Source organism: Vulpes vulpes, chromosome 9 (assembly GCF_048418805.1).
Source record: "Vulpes vulpes isolate BD-2025 chromosome 9, VulVul3, whole genome shotgun sequence".
Lineage (NCBI taxonomy): Eukaryota > Metazoa > Chordata > Mammalia > Carnivora > Canidae > Vulpes > Vulpes vulpes.
The window spans coordinates 19,756,467-19,769,581 of NC_132788.1; positions in this window are offsets into that span (position 1 = coordinate 19,756,467).

Sequence of the window (13,115 nt, forward strand, 5' to 3'; positions counted from 1 at the left end):
TGGGAATGCAGGAAGACAAGATGAAGTTTTCCCAGTGCTAAAGTTGCTTTTATTAAACCACTAAGCAGATACCACAAAACTTTCATTAATTGAAACCCAACTAAATTGAACTCATTTTTATCCCACATTCCACTTTCAAGAAAAAAAGAGTCAAAGGCAAGAAAGCAAGATGCTGCCAGCAACTTATATATTTTTTTAAAAAAAGATTTATTTATTTATTTGAGAGAGAGAGCAGAGGGAGGGGCAAAGGAAGAGGGACAGAGAGTATCTCAAGCAGACTCCCTGGTGAGCATGAAGCCTAACACAGGGCTCTATCTCATTACTTTGAGATCATGACCTGAGCTGAAATCAAGAGTTGAATGCTCAACCAACTGTCATCCAGGCACCCCTGTCAGCAACTTATCTTAAAATAAACTTTCAAGACCATACTTAGGATCCGTTACCTGTATCTCAGTGATGTACAATTTCTATAGTTTCTCCACAGTATGTTCTTAATAATGATGTTCTCCGGGATTATATTTTACCTTCTCTTTTTTTGGTAGCCTAAGCTTGGGATTAAGAGTGTGGGCTCTGGGCAGCCTGAGTGGCTCAGCGGTTTAGCACCACCTTCAACCCAGGTCATGATCCTGGAGACCCAGGATCGAGTCCCGTGTCGGGCTCCCTGCATGGAGCCTGCTTCTCCCTCTGCCCATGTCTCTGCCCCTCTCTCTGTGTCTTTCATGAATGAATAAATAAAATCTTAAAAAAAAAAAAAAAAGAATGTGGGCTCTGGATTTCAATCCTGGTACCATCATTATGTTGTGTGATGTCATCTGTAGAATAGGAAAAATATTAATACCTACAAATAATGAGTGGATACATGTCATGTGCTAGAGTAGTGGCTTGCCAGCTACTCCATAGAGTAAATGCTCAATAAATTTTTCTATCATTATTATTATTGTTATAACTAATGATATTTTTATTTTTTTGAGGGAGACAGAGTAGGTGGGAGGGTAGGGTAAAGGGAGAGGGAGAGAGAGAAACCCAAGCAGGCTCCATGCCCAGTACAGAGCCCAATGCAGGACTCCATCTCATGACCCTGAGGTCATGACTTGAGCTGAAATCAAGAGTCTGACACTTAACTGACTGAAGCACCTAGGTGCCCCTCTAGTGCCATCTTTACATGGCACTTTGCCTTCTCTATAACCATTGCTTTAACTTTCATTTATATGCTAATACTGATAGCACCCAAAATAAATATAAAATTGTATGTGTGTATCGAGAATTATGACTCTTTGTCCATGTTTTAACTGTGCTGGACTTTTCTTTCCATTGACCTTCACCCCTGAGGGACTCACAATACCATTTCTAAGTAGTCACTTGTACTTGTATAGGGTTCCACATCTCCTTAAATTCCACTGCAGGACAGTATAATAGTATCTACAGAGAACCCATATCATCCGTCTTTATGCTGTCTTATTCCAGTGAAGCCAGAATCTACTCATCCAGCAGAGTAGACCTCCTTTGCAAGTGGCATCCATCCAGGTCCCGGATGACTCAAGGTCTGAATGTCCCTCTCTCCATCCACCAGGAGACTGCTATGACTTATTCTTGCAAGAAATGCACCACCAGTAAATCCATCATGTCTCCCTTCTCTGTTATCCTTGGTTACCATCCAGGTAACTTCCTCTCATCTTTATAGCTCTCTGCTCTGACTCCCCAGCCCACCTTCCCTTTGCTCTCCTTTCCAAGCCTTCTGTGGTCTCATAGGAAGCAAATTCTCTGCATCCTCAATATTTTCACTAAAGATTATCTCTCTTTCCATTCCTTAACTGAAACCAGGCTCTCTCCTAAGGACACTACTTCTCTTGGTAGCTATCTCAGACAGATAATGCTCATTGCCTCCAGGGGAAAGAAAAGCCCTGCTTTCTTCCAGGCTTTGCCATAGGGCCATCCCCTCTGGTTCTATCACGCACTGTCCTCTGGACGTATATCCTTCATTCAGTGAAGACACTGGTATGGGGTTCATCCTCCTAATTTCTGCTCTAAGTCCAGCTCATCTTTGGAAGCTTTACTCTACTCCTCATCAGCTGTTCTTTCCATAAACACACCATGTACCCTATTGCGACCCATGGCTATTCCATCCCAGAATAAGTGTAGACATTCCACTATCGACCGGACCTGTTAATTTCACACCTATCTTGTGCAGTTACTCCCTCTACCTGTTCCTTGGTCCTATGGCCTTGTTATTATTGTCCTCCTTGAATTTCTTGAAGCCCGGACCTTCTCCCTATCCACCGTTCACTTTATTTCCTCCCAACTTAGACTTCCTGGTTCCACTGTTTTCACGTTTCTCTTGCCAGTTAAATTCCTTGCCCCCTCTTTTTTTTCTGTTCTGTCCACTCTAAAAGCCTCTGGATCATTCGAGTGTCTGACTTCAATTTGCCTAAACTGGGACTACTGCATTGCTAAAGAAAATAGCATTATCTTAGAGGCTGGTGCACTCTACACTTAGGTTTTTCAGCCCCCTGATTCTATGAATTAATTTTTTCAAAACTTTTTTATTCTTCTCATTGATCTACAACACCCTGCATTTCAAGCTGTCACCTCTTACTGCTCCTTTGCCCATACCCATCCAGCCACAGTGACCTCTTTGCTGAATTTTGAATGCATCTGTGATGGTTGGTGTATGTGTTAACTTGAATAAGCTATTATTCCCAGTTATTCAAACACCAATCTTGGTATTGCTGTGACAGTATTTTGTTGGTGTGATTAAAGCTCATAATCAGCTGACTTTAAGTAAGGGAGATTATCTTAGGTACTCTGGTCAGAACTTATTCAATGAGTGAAAGATTGTAAGAGCAGAACTGAGGCTTTCTTGCAGATTGCAGTGTTAGCTCATATCTGAAAGTTCCAGTCTACCATCCTGATAGTCTGTCCTACAGATTTAGGACTTGCCTACCCAACTTTCTGACTGACTGTCTGCTGGACTTTCCTTTCTATTGACCTTCATCCCTGAGGGGTTTACAATATCATTTCCAAGTAGTGCCTTCAACATCTTGCTTCAACGTCAAATAAGCCAATTCCTTGAAATAAATCTCTTAATATATATCTGCTCTACCAGTTGTATTTCTCTGGTTGAACTCTGGCATGGATTTTCATACCCTGAAAATGGGATGCTGCTCTAACAAATACCTAAAAATATGGAAGTGGCTTTGGAATTAGGCAGTGGGCAGAAGCCAGAAAAATTTTGAAGGGCATGTTAGAAAAAGCCTAGACAGATTGACTTCAACAGACTCTTAGAAGAAACATGGATGTTAAAACTCTGCCTGTGAGGGGTCAGAAGAAAGTGGGAAACCCCTTCACTAGTAAAGAAAGTCCATATTGTCTTGGAGAATACACAAATACCCATAAACAAATTGGTAGAAATATGGACATTAGGGATCCCTGGGTGGCGCAGCGGTTTGGCGCCTGCCTTTGGCCCAGGGCGCGATCCTGGAGACCCCGGATGGAATCCCACATCGGGCTCCTGGTGCATGGAGCCTGCTTCTCCCTCTGCCTGTGTCTCTGCCTCTCTCTCTCTTTCTCTCTGTGACTATCATAAATAAATAAAAATTAAAAAAAAAAGAAATATGGACATTAAAGGTGCTACCAATGTGGACTTCAAAGGAAATGAGGAACATATTTTTGGAAACCAGAGAAAAAAGGAGCTTTGATATAAAGCAGCAGAAAGTTTAGCAGAGTTGAGTGCCATAGTTTTGTGGAAAGCAGAATTGTTAAACAATGAATGCAGATAGTTGAGATTCCTGAGCAAGATGTTGAAGGCACAGCCTTCTGTGAAACAAGAACTATTAAGAAAAATGAACAGGACCTGTTGATTTGGGAAATAGCCTAGCTAGATGGCAACAAATGCTAAAATTAGGAGATTTGCTATCAGGAAAGCTGTGCTCTGGAGAGAAAGCCCAGGGTGTGACTGGGCAAACTTTACCTCACTATTTAGAGTATTTGGTCATACAGACAGCACTTTGAAGAGTTTAGATGTGTGACTCCACCATCTCCACAGAAGCCAGGAACAGAGAAGAGATTACCAGGAAAAACCTATGGAAGGGTCTAATGGAATCTAGTGGATCCCCATGACATCCATAGGAGACCTGCAAGGTTTCCAAGAACGTCACACCAGCAGAAATACCACCAGCTTGAACTGAGAGGACAAAATGAAAGAGGACTGTAGGACTCCCCAAATTCTATAGGCAGAAAGCAGGCTAATAAAACCAGTCAGCTACAAACACATGCCACTCTGCATGAAAAAGGATGGCTCACAAAGCAGAACCTTGAGTCCACAGCATAAAGTCTCAAGCCATAGGATATTATTTAAGGCCTTGAAAACTATTGGAGTTTTCCCTACTGGATTACAAAATTGTCTAGGACCAGGGATTTTTTTTTAAATCCATTTTCTCCCTTTTTGAATGGGAATATCTATACCTGGCAGCCTATGACTGTCTCACCATCGAATTTTAGGAACCGATAACTTGTTTTCTAGTTTTACAAGTCCATTGATGGAAGGGAAATTTGCGTCAGAATTTTTATCATATCCAGAGTTCTATCTGTACCTGACTTAGACAAAATTTGAGATTTTTGAGTTGATAACTAGATCAAATTTTGGACTTTGAATTGATGCTGTAAAGGACTGAGACTTTTAGGAATGTTGTGATGGGGGTACATGTATTTTGCATATTGGATGGATGTGAATCTCTGGGAGCCAGAGTATGGATTGTGGTAGGCTGATGAATGGCCCCCAAATATATGCAGGGCCTAATTCCTGTGAATATTACTTTACATGGCAAAGGGACTTTACAATTATAATTGAGGATCTTGAGTTAGGGAGATTATTCTGGATTATCTTGGTGGGCTCTAAATGTAATCACAAGGTTCCAGAGGGAGATTTGACTACAGAAGAGGAAGTAGAAGATCCTAGATGGAAGCAAGAGGTTGGGGTGATATGGGAGGGGTCATGAGTGAAGAAATTCAGGCAGCCTGCAGAAGCTAGAAGAGGCAAGGAAACAGAGTTCCCCTAATGACTCCAAAAAGAACTAGCCCTGCTGACACTTTGACTTTAACCCTGTGAAACTGATCTTAGATGTCTGCTTCCAGAATTGTAAGAGAATAAATTTTGTGTGTGTGTGTGTTTTTAAAAAAATTATTTATTTTGGGCAGACAGAGCAGTGCACGAATGGGGGCAGGGACAGAGGGAGAGAGGGAGAGAGCCTCAAGCAGACACCTCACTGAGTGCAGAGCCTGATGTGGAGCTCAGTCCCACCACCTATGCGATCATGACTGAACTGAAACCAAGAGTTGGACACTTAACCAAGTGAGCCACTCAGGTGCTCCAATTTTGTGTTGTTTTAAACCACAAAGTTTATGGTAATTTGTCACAGCAGCAATGGGAAACTTATACAGGGTCCAATATGTTCCCACCTTAAAACTTCTGTAGTATTTCTTCTTCTTCAAATGCTCTTCCTCTGGATACCCATCTAATTCCTTCATCATATTCAAATATTTTCTCACACTTCCTATTCTCGTGAAGCTCACCTTTACTTCTCTGTTGGACATTGTAAACTGCTCTCTGCCTTCCTGCTGGACACTCTCTATCTCCTTCTTCCTCTACTTTCTTATATATGTACATACATATATAAATATATATATTTAAGATTTTATTTATTTATTCATGAGAGACACACAGAGAGAGGTGGAGACATAGACAGGGAAAAAGAAGCAGGCTCCCTGCAAGGAGCCTGATGTGGGACTCAATCCCAGGACCCTAGGATCATGACCTGAGCCAATGGTAGATGCTCAATCACTGAGCTATCCAGGCGCCCCCTATATATTAGGTTTATAACCTAACACACTATATAACTTATTTATTATGTTCATTGTTTATTACCTACCTTCGCATGCTAGAATATAAACTCCACAATAACAGGCATCTTTGTTTTTTTCATTAATCTATTCCAAGTATCCAAGATGGTGCCTGAGCACTGTAGGTCCCCAATAAATATTTGTGAAGTGGATAAATAAAACTTATCCAATTACTTCATAGGTTCTCCTCAGTAGATCTCACTTCCAATTTCATAAGAAAAAATAGCATGAGAGAAAGCATCAAGTTTCTCTGATCATGCCTATTCATGGTCTTTTCTCTTCTCTACCTTTTGTAATAGAATTAAGAATTTCCCCTCCCAGTCAAGGTAAATCCCTCCATCCACTCAGGAAGATGGAATATAAGTTATCCCCTTTCCTACATTATCATTATTTACCCCTCTCTCTTTCTTGGCTTCTCCCTATCAGTATTTAACCATGTTCATGTCTCTCCCAATATAAAAACTGTGAAAGCCTCCTTCCTCTATTTGGGGCCCCCTTACTGCCAGACACTTAGAGTTGTCATTATTGTAAGCTCTACTACTGTTGTACCACCCATTCATTCCTCATCCCTCCATCTGGCTTTCACCCACAATCCTTCAATGAATCGGCTCTTGTGAAAGTAGAGGATGACCTCTTTCTAAGTTCAAGAGACACTCGTTAGTCCTTATCTTAGATGAACTCTTGGCAGCATTGGGAATGACTGCCTCGCCCTCCTTGAAATAATCTCATCTTTTGCCTTTTGCTTTTTGCAAGAGCTACTCTTCTGATTCACTCTCTGCTTCTTTCTCTGTACTTTCTCAGTTACCCTTTTTCCTTCTTTTTAATAGACTTTACTTTTTTGGAGCAGTTTTAGTTTCACAGCAAAATTAAGAGAAAGATACAGACAGTTCCTATTTACCCCCTGCCCCCACACATCCCCAGTGGGGCCCTCCCCCATTATCAATGTCCCTCACCAGCACTGCATATTTGTTACAATTTATGAACCTACATTGATACGTTATCATCAAAGTCCAGATAGTTTATATTCGCGTTCACTCCTGGTATTGTGCTTTTTATGGATTTAGACAAAAGCATAATGGCATGTATCCACCCTCGTAGTCTCATTGCCTTCATCATCATCTGCACTTTGCCTAGTCATTTCCCCTTCCCTCAACTCCCTGCAACCACTAATCTTTTTCTGGCTCTGTAATTTTGAGCTGTATAGTTGGAATCATACAGTATGTATGTAGCCCTTTCAGACTGGTTTCTTCATTCTATTAAGTTTCCTCCATGTTTCTCCATGGCTTGATAGCTCTCTCTCTTTCTTTTTTTTTTAAGCACTAAATACTATTCCATTATCTGGATGTACCACAGTTTATTTATCCATTAACCTCCTGAAGGACATTTGGTTGCTTCCAAGTGTTAGTAATCATGAGTAAAGCTGCTATACTTATCTGTGTACAAGTTCTTATGTAGACATAAATTTTCAACTGCTTTGGATATATACCAAAGAGCATGACTGCTGCTGGCTCTTAGTAAGGATATGCTGATAAGAGTATGTTTAGTTTTGTAAGAAACCTCCAAACTGTCTTCCAAAGTGGCTATTCCATTTTGCACTCCCGCCAGAGGTGAATGAGGTCTGTTCCTCTACATCCTTACCAAAATTTGATACTTCAATTAGCTCTTTATTATTTTTATTTTTTAATAAATTTATTTTTTATTGGTGTTCAATTTGCCAACATATAAAATAACACCCAGTGCTCATCCTGTCAAGTGCCCACCTCAGTGTCCATCACCCACAATTAGCTCTTTATATTCCTCTTCCCCCGCTAAATATTGTTGTCTTTCAGAGTTTTGTCCTATGCTAGATTTTCTTTTCATATTATCCATTCTTTGAAGCACACAGCTTCAATGACAATGTATAACTCGATTATTCCCAAACACATTATTTTATCAGACATGTGCCAGTTGCTGTTATAGGTGCTATAGCAAGAACAGTGAATAAGATGGACACAGTGCATGGATTTTCTAGGTAGGGGGTGGGAGACAGAACCTAAGAAAAAAAATTAAAAGCTAAATAAAATGATTTAGAATAATAGAATTACTTTTAAAACTAAATCAGGGTAACAGTAGACAAAGAAACTGGGCAGGTGCAGGATTGGAAGGCTACTTTGAATAGAGGGTCAGAGAAGGCATCTTTGAGGAGAAGGCCTTTGAGCTGAATGGGCCTGTGACCATGTGAGGCTGGTAAGTACAGAATTCAGCACAGAATTTGTGTGTGTGTATGGGGGGGGGGCACATAAATCTCAGTAATCAAAATAAATACTATATTAAGGAAATATTTTTAAAAACAAAATTAATGCCAAAAACACGAGGAACAAAATATCAAAACTTTAAACAAAAAGGATCAGTAAGGTGAAGCTAATTAAAAATTATTTAAGATCATCACTTGATCAAGAGATGTTGTCAAATATGGCAATTCTCTCAATTGAAAATGAGATCATGGGAATCCCTGGGTGGCTCAGTGGTTTAGCGCCTGCCTTTGGCCCAGGGCGTGGTCCTGGAGACCTGGGATCGAGTCCCATGTCGGGCTCCCTGCATGGAGCCTGCTTCTCCTTCTGCCTGTGTCTTCTCTGTCTCTCCTCTCTCTCTGTCTTTCATGAATAAATAAATAAAATCTAAAAAAAAAAAAAAAAAAAAGAATGAAAATGATATCATCTAAGAAATTTTGAACATCTTCTTGGAGAGTTTGCTTCTGTTGAAGCCAATAAATTCTGGCTTGGGTATAAATAAAATGTTTAAGCTTAAAATTATGTGAATTTTAATATACTTTTGAAGTTTTTGATATTTTACAAACCATTAAAAAATATGAAAACATAAAGAGGGGAGCATATATCTGCTGTATGGTTCTGGACAGCACTGGAGCTGAGACTTGAATGACATGTGGAAGTGTGGGGAAAGCCATGTGGGATCCAGTCACATGTAGAATAGAGGAAGAAGTGTGGGTGTTTTTTCTGGTTGCCTTAGGGAGTCATAGAAAGGTTTTTAGCAGGAGAGTGGTATAATTTTTTTTTGTTGAGATATAGTTGACATTTAATATTATGTTCGTTTCAGCTGTACAACATAATGATCCAATATTTGTAAATATTATGAAGTGAGCACCACAGTGAGTCTACTTCACATCCATCACTGCATATAATTACAATTTCTTTTTTCTTGTGATGGGAATTTTTAAGATGTACTTTCTTAGTAACTTTCAAATATGCCACAGAGCCTTGTTAACCAGTCATTATGCTATACATTTGCATCCCACGACTTACTTATCTTATAACTAGAAGTTTGTATCTTTTCACCCCTTTCACTTATTTGGCCCACTCCTCCCCCTGCCTTGTTTCTGGCAACCACTGATCTATTCTCTGTATCAATCAGTTCAGTTTGTTTGTTTGTTTAGATTTTATATGTGAGGAGATCATACAGTATTTTGTCTTTCTCTGTCTGACTTACTTCACTCCAGGTCTATCCATGTTATTGCAAATGGCAGGACTTCCTTCTTTTTTATAGCTGAGAGATATTCCATTGTATTTATATACCACATTTTCTTTATGTATACATCCCCTGGTGGACGCTTCGGTTGCTTCCACATCTTGACCATTGTGAGTAATGTTACAATAAACACGAGAGTGCAGATCTTTTTGACTCAGTGTCATCATTTTCTTCAGATGAATACGCACAAGTAGAATTGTGGGATCTTATGGTATTTCTATTTTTAATTTTTTGAATAACCTCTACACAGTTTCCTATAATGGCTGAACCAATTTGTATTTGTCTCACAATTTCATGGCAATTACGGTAATAGCATTTACTTGCCTGCAAAACCACTGCTCTATAAGCTCTGTGAGGACAGAGTATTTCTTACTTCGTGTGTATCCCAAGCACACTGACTGAACCTCTCATATTTTCTTTTTCCTTTTTTTTTTTAAGATTTTATTTATCAATTTATGAGAGACACAGAGACAGAGAGAAGAAGCAGAGACACAGGCAGAGGGAGAAGCAGGCTCCATGCAGGGAGCCCGATGTGGGACTCGATCCTGGGACTCCAGGATCACGCCCTGGGCTGAAGGCCGGTGCTAAACCACTGAGCCACCCCAGGGATCCCTCAGATTTTCTTTTTCAAATTAGATTGCTTATTACCTTGTGGTAAACTGTTTTCTTCCAGACAACCTCACTGATTGGGATCAGTCTAGAGGTTGGCCGACATTGGATCAGGTGCCCATTTCTGGTGCAATTAAGGCTATCCCTTGCTTAGGACACATATTTCATCACTAGAGGTCTATAGGTGCTTAGGTCTCCTTTAAAATTGCTGATAGCGTTAAGCATTCGGAGTGATCTATAACAGCTTTGGAATGGGAAACTGAACTCAGCTCACCTTCTCTTTATTTCATAGTATTTTTTCTTTCCAAAAGAGAGTATGCAGCTGGATCATGTTGTTACCATTCAATTGAGGGAAGTTTCATTGAGCAGTGTTTACCCACCAGTCCTTAGAGGTAGCTGGCCTTTAAGCCTAGAGGATGTGTTTCCTGTTATTTGCATGGAGATTTGATTCCTAATGGCCCATGTGGGTTTCCTTAACTGAAAGGCAAGACAAGGAGGGGGGAAAAGACCCTCTTGGAGTTTACTTCCCCTCCCCTGAAAAGATGCAGTACACGCAGAGCTGAACTTTCTGGAACTCTGCTATACTTATTTATCAGGCATCATTGGAAAATAAGGGTTCTGCATCAGTGGGTTTTCCAGACAACTGAGTGTGTTCCATTTCAAATGCCAACCTAGACAGAAATTTAAAGCATTTTATGAGAATATTTCTGAAAAGTATTTGATACTTTCTTCTTTCATCAACTAAGAACATTGAACGTTATTTAACTTGTTAAATGATGCTTTGATGACTTGATTATGTGCATCAGTCATTGTTCCAGGCCCTCAGGGCCTGTTGAGCCATGAAGAGCTATTTGCTCCAGCACTAAATGGTCTCAGCCTGCTGACTTTTATTAGTTTTGTATATGCTTTTAATCATTATCCAATATCTCTTCTAGGCTCTGTGTCTTAGCCTAACATCTTTTCCCTGCCATGTCCTACTCTCTTCAGATGCGCTGTTCTGAATCTATTGTTGGCTGAGAACCCAGAAAACCAAGGCTGGGATGGACGGGTGGCTGTCGAGTGTTGCTAATTGCTGGAGTGAGGAGTGAGGAGATTCTCTTGATTATGAGAATTATGACTTTCCTGCTGAGATGCATGTCTTCCGTCTTTCCTCACTTACTTTCACATCATTTCTCAGATCCTATGGCCTACATATTAACTATGTGCTGATTCTTAGAAGTTCTAACGAAAATCATAGAGTCAAATCTAGCTTTGAAAAAAAAATCTTTTTCTTCATTTTTAAAATTGTGGTAAGGGGGATCCCTGGGTGGCTCAGTGGTTTAGTGCCTGCCTTTGGTCCAGAGTGTGATCCTGGAGTCCCAGGATCGAGTACCACATCAGGCTCCCTGCATGGAGCCTGCTTCTCCCTCTGCCTGTGTCTCTGCCTCTCTCTCTCTCTCTCTCATGAATAAATAAATAAAATCTTTAAAAATAAAACAAAATAAAATTGTGGTAAAATACATCTAACGTAAAATTTACTATTTTAACTATTTCTAAGTGTACAATTCAGTGGTATAAACTATGTCCACATTGTTGTGCCACTGTTGCCATAATCCATCTGTATAACTCATCACACCTTCTACATCTGAAACTCTGTCCCCTTAAACAATGACTCCCCGTGGGCTCTTCTCATCAGTCCCTGGCGACCATTCCACTTTCTGTTTTTTCCCTTTCTTCCCTCTTTCCCTTTCCCCTTCCTTCCTTCCTTCCTTCCTTCCTTCCTTCCTTCCTTCCTTCCTTCTTTCCTTCCTTCCTTCCTTCCTTCCTTCCTTCCTTCCTTCCTTCCTTCCTTCCTTTTTTTTTCTTTCTTTCTTCTTTCTTTCTTTCTTCCTTTTCTTCCTTCTTTCCTTCCTTCCTTCCTTTTTCTTTCTTTCTTTCTTTCTTTCTTTCTTTCTTTCTTTCTTTCTTTCTTTCTTTCTTTCTTCTTTTTCTGTGTCCTTAGATTTGAAAAGATCTTTCTAACCTGGTTTCACCTTCTATCCACATATTTTAGGTTCTCTCGAGAGCATGCTCTGACACTAGTCAATTATTCAATATTCTTTATCATGGCCTACTTCCTCATCTGTTAAAGGAAGTAACATAAAGGGTTGACACTGTAAGTTTTCAGGAAACAGGGATGGTAACAAGAATAATTAAAATAACCATACCTTCGAGCCACCTGGTTCAGTGGTTGAGCATCTGCCTTTGGCTCAGGTCTTGGTCCTGGGGTCCTGGGACTGAGTCCTGCATCAGGCTCCCCATGGAGAGCCTGCCTCTCCCTCTGCCTATGTCTCTGCTTCTGTCTCTCTGTGTCTCCATGAATACATAAATAAAAATCTTAAAAAAATAATCATACCTTCTCTGCCTAAAGACAATAAACTGAAAGATGTATGAAAGGTGAAAGATGTGTGGTTTTGGACAGAGATTGCTAGTGATGCAGACAGAATGCTTATTTGAGAAGGGTGGCCCAAAGCCATGGGAGAGAGATGGGAGTCACCTTGAGGCTCTTTAGTGGAAAGATAGGCCCAGGGATGGAAAGAAGCCCAGGAGCAGAATGGCCATGGGCTGATGCAGGAAGATGGATGAGCCTAGTCAGCTTCTTCTGTGTTATGACTCCCTCCTTTCTCTGTCCCCCTTCTCATGCTGGGATAAGAAGGAGCCAATCAGGTGGTTGTGTGGGTTTCAGTGGCTGAGTAAGCAAGGCCCCCTCCACCACACTTGGCCACAGTGTCCTGGAGTGCTTATCTGTGAAGAGGAGGGCTTGGGAGGAAAACTGACCTGTTGTCCAGAGTCTGATAACAGAACAGAATTGAAGTCATATTTCAAAGGACCCAAGGGAGTCGGGTGGGGGCAAGGATTGTTACAAATGATGAGCAGAATTTTGTAGACCCCAGCAGATACTTACCAGCTGTATCTTTAAATAAGGATTAATCTTGGTCTTCCCCAATTTTCCTCTGCCTGGCCTCACAAACTTAAAAAGAGAGGCCATATATCTTCTCTAGAATATATTCTTGAAATAGTAGACAGGGAGAATTAGGAAAAAATAGCCCAAGTTAAATCAGACATATAGT